Here is a 10786-nt window from a genome sequence, read left to right as displayed (position 1 = left end):
GATCTATATATGACTATTGAAAAGGTTTATCTCTAAAGACAATTTATGAAAGACATACAACTATTGGAATTAGTCTTTATATTTGAAGTAACATGTCTATTGGATAAATAAAATTACCACAAGTCACAATCTTTCATATAGAAAGACACACATTTTCAGCCAAATGATTTCTAGAATATCACGTAATATTCTACGTAATTTTTCAGCAATTCACGTATTTAAGTGATTTATTTTTTCATTCGCCAAATAACAATTTCTACTTAAATAATTAAAAATTGATCAAAACCAATTTCATTTACAAATTTCCAATATCTCCCAATCCGAACACATACTATGATTTTGTTTGGATGCACTTATGCAACTTCTGGAGACGTTTCTTGTAAAGAAACATATCTATATTTACATTTCATAGGCATTGGGTCATTTGCCTTATATATTTAGTTGTCGTAAAATTAGTGTTATTACATTTTATTTAATATTGACCACGTAAATAAATTTATCAATGATCATTTTTGATAATATAAGATGAATGCTTGCATGATGACATTGCGACATACAAAGGCAGAGCCAACACCCGATGAGCTGGTCCGGACATCCGTGTTGGCTCCACCAAAAAAAAGAAATTACATATTAATGAAGTTTTTAAATTAAATATGTTAACTGCAAACTTTTCAATGAAATTGGTTGTGGCTAATATAGTAGGGAGTTTGTCTTGCTTGTGAGAACCACCTGGTTCAATTTCCCTCTTTACATGTACGAGGTATGTGGTTCGACTTCCCTCACCTCTTCCTCTTCTTTTACTTTTTTAATACAATAAATAATAACTAAACAATTTTATATTATTAGTTTTTGCTTCTAAAATAATATCTTTAAAAAAAAATTTGACTCAAAATATTATTTCATAATAATATATACTTTTATTATTAGATTTTATCAATTTATTTAGTATAATTCAAATTTGGACAATTTAAGTACCGATCATTATTCTTTTAAGAGTTCGAAAAAATACTTTTCTTTTTTGGATAAAAAATAGCTCTAAAATTCAATTTTTAAAATTTTTTTCTTTATCATTTAATCAACACTTTATGTATAAACTACACTTTGTCTCACTTAAGTTTATAAAAATCTGAAACTTGATCATATCTATACGATTCAAAAAAAAAATATTTTTATTCCTTATTTTTGGAGATTCTTTTAATGTAAATCAATTAAATACTAGTAAACAATCTCGCTATATTTAACGGTCGTTTGATGACTACTCGACACTCCGGCGCCTTCACCCTAGCTCACTCGATGGGCTGGATCCGTCCCTGGTGACATAACTTATATTTTGATCATAAATATTTGTTTATAATCAACATATAAGAATTTATACCTTGTACTTTTTGTAGGGTTGTGACCTTATAGCATAAATAGTTTAGAAGTGTCACTAGTATACTAGAGTGTAATGAATGAATCACGTCTCATATTTAATTATATATCATAAACATACGAAGAATTAAATTTCACTTGATCGCAAAATCTTTCATCTAAATCCTTAAACAATACTGTGTATAATAGTTTTTTGATTCTCCAATGGGGCTAAAAGAGACAGCTCTGGTCTTGCTAGTTGCATCAGATTTTCGGCTAGTCTGGTTTTGTCAAAGGTTGCTTCCCCGGTTCCAATAGGCGTTCGTTGGGCCTCCAAAATGCGTTTTAGGGTATTTTGGCAGATGCTTCGGCCACCAATGCGCTCTCCATTCCATCACCTATTTGGTAGAAAATGGGTCCACCTTTCTGGTCAAGTTTGGCAACTTGAGCTATGTACGGACGTTTAATTATCACTTCGGTTGATTCAAAATACGTAATTGACAATATATAAACTCATTATTTGATTGAGAAAAATCTCTGTAATAATTATTATAACAACAATGACGAATATATTTTCGAGTTGAATCAATCAATGCTCACTCAATTTTATATTTAGTGTCATCGTGATCACTAAATGTAATTTTATTTTATCATAGCCATCCAATTTCATATAAATTTTCATCATGGTCATTCAATTTCATATAACATGTCACCATAGCCACCCAACATTTTTTTCACCATTTCCACTAAACTAAAATAAAACAGTACCTTTTTTACTTATATGTAAACTAAAATAAAATAAAAACTTATTTTAAAAAAATTAAATAAAATAAAATTTTATTTGAAAATAAAAGACTTCAAAATAAAATAAAACCTTATTTTTTTTTAAAAAAAAATTATTTAGAAAAGTAGAATAAAATAAAAAATAATTTCTGTTTTTTTAAATTTATTTTTATATTTAATGCAAAGTTACCATTTTACCCCTTTTAAAATTATTGAGAGGGTTGAAATGAAGTAAGATGGTCATGATGAAATGTTATATGAAATTAGGTAGCCATGTTGAAGTAAAATCAAATTGGGTGGTCATAGTAACACTAAGTATAAAATTAGATGACCATGGTGAAACAAAATCATGCTCGATACCTAACTCAAGTGGTTAAGTCTCACCAAGTAATCGACTTTGGTTCGAAACTTTTTGGAAGTAAGGGTTAAATTAAAAGGAAAAAAATTGTCTAACCTTTCAAATTATTAGAGGTGGAATACTTTGCTCATTCCTGAAGAAATTCGCAGGATCAACCATGGTTTTTACACGAACGAGTCGATTAAAATTATTATTGAAGTATTTAAATCCCCAAATACTTGCTTGTGCATAACTTGTATTGCCATTTTTGTTAACTCCCAAATCAAGATCCCTGTAATTGATATAAGCAGCCCTTGGAAATTTAGAAACATAAGGAGCCATGTAGCTGTAGAGTCCTCTTATCCAATTTATATGTCTCTCTGATTCTGCAGTTCCAGATTTATTCCAATACACTGAGTGCTGGATTTTGAACAAATATCCAGCCCTATGAGAATAAGGAATTGAAGATTCTGAAATTTTCTTCATTCTTCCACCGTATGGAGTTAAAATCATATCAGCCATATCGGCTTCATCTTCGTAGAACAATTTCCATATGCCCTCTAACCCGTATTTTGGAATTGGTTCCTGTACATAGTCTGATTTTGATTTGAAGTATAATCTTGTTAGAGAAACCCTACTCAGCAAAACATCAGAAGATACTCCATTTGGAAATCCAGCAACGAAAAGGATGGACTGAACCCAACTCATTTCGGAACAATCTTCTCTTTTTAAACCCAATTCTGGAAAACTATGTTGCATTAATGGAAGTAGTTTGTCAATTTCACCGAGGTACAATGAAAGGAAAGTTGCTTGTATGGTTTTTTTCTCTCCCAGGTTATTTGAATCCACTCTTCTTATAAAAACCGAAATGAAAATATTTTCAGGAAGGTTCGGAGCAACATGTTGCCACCTGTGGATAAGCTGAGTTGCGTTCTGCTCCAAGTTTCTGTTCACAGAGAATAGGGTTACTTTTTCAGGAACAGCCACCAACTTAATTTTCCATGCCGTAATGACTCCAAAACTGGCACCTCCACCTCCTCTGATGGCCCAGAAAAGGTCCTCTCCCATTGATTTCCTGTCATTGAATATAAAACTCAAATTAATAAGCTTGTCTACTCTTTAACTGCTCAATCTTCTAGATAAAATTTGGCAAAGAGAGATTATCACCCATTTCTAAAAATTAGTTGAGCTCTTTTCAAAAATTCAACTATTATTAGTAAAAAAGCTATAAGGGTCCGTTTAACTACAAAGATAGAATTTAGGTGGAAAGGAAAAAAAAAAATTCAGAGAATTGAATTACCTAGAAATTATTTTCTTGAGAATTGTAAATTATTGTGTTTGATTGGTATAATTTTTCACGTCGAAAATATTGAAATGAAAGTATTTTTTGATGTTCGTTTAGCTTTATTTTACATAAAAAATTATCAATTAAAGGATAAAATTTACTAGTATTAGAGATGAAATTTGTTTCTATTGCCAAAAAATAAAAAAAAAATCAAGAAAATTATCTATCTTTTAGTGTTCGTTTGACTTTGTTTTACATGAAAATTTTCAATTAAAGAGAAATATTTTTTTACAATAATTCTTAGAATTTATTTTCATTCCAAAAATAAAAAATCGCTACAATATCCGAGAATTTCAATCCAATTCCTTGATTTCATGAAAAATGTTGACATGACTAGAAAATGGAAATTTCAATTCTAGGAAAAATTTTGGACAATCAAGCAATCAAAAGTTGGAAACAGAATCCAAATTCCATTTTGCATGGAAAAAGTGGAGTAATCAAACGTGCCTAGCTTTTAAATTTTATTTGACAAAATCACAAAGCAAGTTTGTCCCATATTCAGTATTCTCATGTTTTTAGGCATGAAATTCAACCTGTCAAGTAGTCTTCCATTTACATCGACCAAGTGCGCGTCAATGACGTTATCCGCAGCAAGTCCGTACTTTCGAAAGAGTGTTCCAAACCCACCTCCACTGAAGTGTCCACCAACGCCAACAGTAGGACAAGATCCGGCTGGAAACCCTAGGGTTTGACTTTTCTCTGCAATTCTATAATAGAGTTCTCCAAGAGTTGCCCCAGCCTCAACCCAAGCCGTGCGCTTTTGAACATTGATGGAAACTTCACTCATATTCATCAAATCGATCACCGCATAAGGGATTTCTGATATATAAGAAGTCCTTCATAATCATGGCCACCACTTCGAGTTCTGATTTGCAGGTCATTTTCCTTAGCACAATACACCACAGGCTGGATTTGAGATTCTTGGACTGGTGTAATAATGAACAAGGGTTTAAGAGTTTCAGGAGATGTGAATCTTTCGTTTCTTATAGAGGATTGGAGGATTGATAAATATGAAGAGTTATTTGATTTCGAAGTATAGACAATGTCTGAAATTGAGGTATTATTGTTGGAATGAACGGACAGACATTCAAGAAAATCGCTGTGGCTGTCAGAAGCAGCTCTCGAGGAGCAACTTAAAACGACTACAGAAATAAGTACTACGAATGAAGAAAATTTTGGAGTATCCATGTTTTTTCTGAAACCTTGAAACTTGTTTAATTTAATGAAGATGTAAAAGTGCTTCTATTAATAACTAATCCTAAAAAAAATCAGCTGGTCTGTTTTGAAATTTGTGGTTTGAATAATATGTTGGACCGCCTCTATGCATTATTGCAAATTGACCTGCATTTCAGTAACCTCCAATTATCACAATAAATTTTAGGGAGATTTGTAATCAAGGTACCAAACTTTTCATTTAGTAGTAAACTTAACTAAAACATTTCATTTGTACCACTCTGAGTATCAAAATTTTAAAAAATTAGCAGATGAAGCCCAAACTAACGAAAATTGTTAGTGAGACCGTCATTGACCCTAGAAAAATTTATAATTTTGACATTAAGACAATGGCATTTTAGTCAGAACATTTTCCCTTTTAAAAATTAAAAAAAAAAAAAGAAAAACAAAATCAAAATTATCTTCTTCTTCCCACTACCCCCACCCAAAATCAAATCCAAAGAGCCACCTGCCGCCCCGCCCCGCCCCGTCCCCTTCCTCCCCAACGAAGAAATGAACACTAGAATTTTTGGCAAATAGGCTCTTCCCCACGAAGAAATTACTTCAAATCAATACTAGAAATTTTCCCTATACACCAGAAATCTGTAACCCATTTTCACATACTTCTACTTGTTCATCTAATGAGGAGCATAAATTAGTCATTTTATGTAACGCCCCAAAATCTAATTCATTTTTATTTTATAAAATAGACTTGAGGTTACCCAAAAATCAATCATCTTTATTTAATCTAAGAAGAAATTCCTTATTTTTTTATTTTTTTGAAATTTGATTGATAACTAGATATTGATAAATCAACAATTTATGTTATAAAAAAAATCAAATTTAATAAAATTTTGAAATACTATGACTTTAACCCATAAATTTAAGTTTAACATACATCAATTGCTTGAACACAAAAGAAAAACTATTAAATAACTTACATAAAATTTTAAACATAAGGATTTTTTTTTCAAATATAAATTTGAAATTTTGATTTTGGGAAACTTTTACTTGGCTACCCCATAAGCATCACTCAATCAATCTCCCACGTGGATTACTTCTAATCTGAAAATTTGTAATAAGAGTGAGTATTTTGATAACACTCAGTAAAAATACATGTACATTCCTATTAACGTGATATAAATATAAAATAATATGGCATACCAACACTTCTTAGATTTAGAACAAGTTGGTCACGACATTCAATAGTTCAGGGAATTTCATAAGAATTCTGACATCCCGTTGGATTTACATATTCAACTTAATGATCCATTCTGAAAGATTTAGCACATTCGACCTAACGGTCCATCTCGAAGGATTTAACATAGAAATCGACTTGAAGGCCTTAACGTATTTCATGCCAAAATCTATAAAATATTATGAAAAATAAGAATTTATCACTTGCAAAAAGTATTCTTATCTTAGTTGATATCACCAATTCTTAAAATATTCCTCAAGACAATAATTAAAAATGGGCAGAATGTTTGTAAGAGAATGAAAATCAACTTGTGAAATTCTGAATATGTTTGGTGAAATAAACAATACTCATTTTCAGTAAGTGTGTGTTAATGTGTAGAATCACTTTTTGTATGGCAAAGAGAAAAAGATACTTTACATATATGCTATGGCCCTCTTTGATTACCATTTTTCTCAAAATGCATTTTTCTCTCTCTTCTTTTCAATTACACGTTTTTCATTAAAATAATATTACATGTAAATTTAAAACTTTTTAACCACACGTTCTCTATCAATCTACTATTCTAAAATTCATTTTTTCCTTAAAAATGAGTGTCAAACACCTTCTATATGTGCACACAATATCCACTTGCATGAATATCCATCAACTAAAGACCATTAAATTCGAAATGTGGAAGAGTTAATTTAAAAATTCAATTAGCTAGTCAATTATTATATTCTTTACTGCCAGTTAGGTGTGGAAATCAGAAAGAACAATTAACTGTTTATTGTTTAAATGACTATTATACGTTTTATATTCATTATTACGTCATTTCAAATTCCAAGTAGGACCTGACATGAGTTTCCTTTGGTTAATTCATAATAATGATTTGTATTTCTTTCTCTCTCTCTTTTTAAATTCCAATGAATGGACGTTTCATTTTGATTTCCAATGAATGGGACATTTCAATTGATTTTATACATATATAATAATATATATTTTATTAATAAAATATAAGATTTAAAATATTTCCCTTCCTATCAAAATAACTTAGATAAAATCATAAAACTAGTCCAAAATTATTTCATCTTAAGTCAATTTATGTTATTTAATACAAGCTATAAAATGAGTATAATATCGATATATTTTTATCAACTAAAAAATACTTAAATATTTTATCCAAATAACTTATGATAAATTCTGAATATATACGTATGCAAAATAAATTATTTATGCTATAAGTGGATCGTTTTTATCACTTCAATTTTTAAACTTTAGTGAGACAACAATGCTGGATATGGACTATTTTATTTGCTAAATTACCAACATTAAATTTAACTCACATGGAATTAAAATTTAAAATTCAAGGTGTTACATCCCTACCCCATTAAAATAATTTCATCATTGAAATTATCTTATTTAGTCGAAAAGCTTTGGATACATGGATTTTATTTCTTCTTCTTTATCCCAAGTAGCCTCTTCGACTCATAATTTTTCCATCGAACCTTAACCGAGGCAATTTCTTTATTCTTTAACGCATGTATTTTTTTCGATAATCTCCAAAGGAGCATCTTCATACGTTAGATCTTTCTGTACTTCCAATGATTCATAGCTTATCACATGTTCAGGATCATGCACGTACTTTTTAAACATTGACACGTGGAATACATTATGTACTGCTGATAGTCCAGGTGGCAATACTAGACGGTACGCTACATTCCCAAGTTTGTTTAAAATTTCGAAAGGACCTATAAATCGATATCTTAACTTTCCCTTCTTTCCAAATCTAAGAACCCCATTCATTGGTGCCACTTTTCAAAACACTTTCTCATCGACTTCAAATTCTATCGATTTTTTCGTTGATTTGCATAGTTTTTCTGTCTATTTTGAGCAAACTTTATTCTGTCTCAAATTTTATCAATTACTTGCACCATCGATGCAATGATCTCTGGATCCAAAATTTATTTTTGTCCAACATCATCCCAATGAACTAGGGATCTACATCTTCTACCATAAAAAGATTCATAAAAAGCCATGCCAATAGTAGCTTAAAAGCTATTATCATATTCCAATTCCACTAGTGATATGAGTGATTCCCAACTACCATCCAAATTCAAGACACATGCCTTAACATGTCTTCCAAGATTTGAATAGTGCTTTCAGACTGTCCATCAGATTGACGATGATAGGCCGTGCTGAAATTTAACTTTGTTTCTATAACTCGTTGCATGCTTTTCCAAAATTTAGAAGTAAACATTGGGTTTCAATCTGAAACGATGGATGCTGGAACTCCATGCGGCCTGACAACTTCCTTAAATTGTAATTGAGAAAATTGATCCATATTGTAGTTCATTCTTACTAGAAGAAAATAAGCTGACTTTGTCAACCGACACAATTACCCGGATGGCATCGTGTCCTTTCGTTGATTTTGGAAAACCCACCACAAAATCCATGGCTATTTGTTCCCATTTTATTCTAGAATTTTCAATGGATTTAATGATCATGATGGCCTTTGATGTTCTACTTTAACTTGCTGACATACAATACACTTTTCAACAAAGAGACCAATCTCTCTTTTCATATTCCTCCACTAAAAGGTATCGCGAAAATCTCGATACATTTTAGTACCACCTAGATGTGCAGCATACGGAGCATTGTAAGTTTCCTCTAATATTTCTTTTCTTATACCTTCATCTTTTGGTACACATAACCTTTTCTCGAATATCAAAGCATTATTATTTGCTATTGTAAAACATTTTGTTTTACTTGTACCAACTTCTGTCTTGATTTTTCTCAAAAATAGATCGTTTCTTGAGCATCCTTGATTCGATCCCTAAGGGTATGCTGTATCTTTAATACTACAACTTTTGTAGTAACTTGAGTTGGTGGAATGACAACTTCCAATTTCAATTTATTAAATTCCTTGATCAACTGCACTTGAGTTTGAGTTTAAGTTTAACATAGAACGTCAATTGCTTAAACACAAAAGAAAAACTATTAAATAACTTGCATAAAATTTAACATAAGGATTTTTTTTTCAAATATAAATTTGAAATTTTCATTTCGGGAAACTTTTACTTGGCGACCCTATAAGCATCACTCGATCAATCTCGCACGCCTCCACACGATCCGTTCTAATTTGAAAATTTGTAATAAGAGTGAGTATTTTGAAAACACTCAGTAAAAATACGTGCACATTCCTTTTAAAATGATATAAATATAAAATAATATTTCATACCGACATTTCTTAGATTGAGAACAAGTTGGTCGCGACATTCAATAACTCAAGGAATTTCATAAGAATTCTCACATCCTGTAAGATTTACATATTCATTTTAATAGTCCATTCTGAAAGATTTAACACATTCGACCTAACGGTCCATCTCGAAGAATTTAACATAGAAATCGACCTTAAGGCCTTAACGTATTTCATGCCAAAATCTATAAAATATTACGAAAAATAAGAATTCATCACTTTCTCAAAATATTCCTACCTTAGTTGATATCACCAATTCTAAAAATATTCCTCGAGACAATAATTAAAAATGGGCAAAATGTTTGTAAGAGGATGAAAACCAACTAGTGAAATTCTAAATATGTTTGGTGAAATAAACAACACTCCTTTTCAATAAGTGTGTGCTAACGTGTGGAATCACTTTTTGCATGGCAAAGAGAAAAAGATACTTCACATAAACACTATATATGCACACGATAGCCACTTGTATGAATATCCATCAACTAAAGTCCATTAAATTCGAAATGTAGAAGAGTTAGAGCCCGTTTGGTACACATTAATTAAAAAATAAGAATGAAAATTATAGCCGTTATGGATCTCACACAAGAGATAGAAATTCAAATTTGGTACCTTGATGTGATGAATAACAGTCATATTTTTCATTTTAATGAAGAAAAAATGAAAAACAATTGGGGGCTTAATTTAAAAATTCAATTAGCTAGTTAATTATTATACTCTTTACTGTAAGTTAGGTGTGGAAATAAAAATAAAAAACAATTAATTGTTTATTGTTTAAATGACTGATATACGTTTTATATTCCTTACAATGTCATTTCAAATTCCAAATAGTACCTGACATGAGTTTCATTTTGTTAATTCATAATAATTGATTTCTGTTTCTCTCTCTCTCTCTCTCTATTTTTTTTTTTTTTTAATTCCAATGAATGGACGTTTCATTTAGATTTCGAATGAATGGGACATTTCAATTGATTTTATACATATATAATAATATATTTTTTATTAATAAAATATCAGATTTAAAATACTTTTCTTCCTATCAAAATAATTCAGATAAAATTAGTCCAAAATTATTTCATCTTGAGCCAATTTATGTTATTTAATACAAACTACCAAAATGAGTATAATATCGATATATTTTTATCAACTAAAAAATACTTCAATATTTGACCCATATAACTTACGATAAATTCTGAATATATGCATATGCAAAATAAATCATTTATGTAAATAAGTGAATCGTGTGTATCACTTCAACTTCTGAACTTTAGTGAGACGACAATACTGGATATGAACTATTTTATTTGCTAAATTACCAACATTAAATTT

General features: G+C 30.3%; 1 pseudogene; it reads right to left on the bottom strand.

The window, feature by feature from the left end:
- Window positions 1-1445: 1445 nt before the first annotated feature.
- LOC111375871 lies at window positions 1446-5022 on the bottom strand (annotated as a pseudogene).
- Window positions 5023-10786: the final 5764 nt, after the last annotated feature.

The sequence above is a fragment of the Olea europaea genome, unplaced genomic scaffold (assembly GCF_002742605.1).
Source record: "Olea europaea var. sylvestris unplaced genomic scaffold, O_europaea_v1 scaffold1425, whole genome shotgun sequence".
Classification (NCBI taxonomy): Eukaryota; Viridiplantae; Streptophyta; class Magnoliopsida; order Lamiales; family Oleaceae; genus Olea; species Olea europaea.
This window is presented reverse-complemented; position numbering and strand designations above follow the sequence as displayed.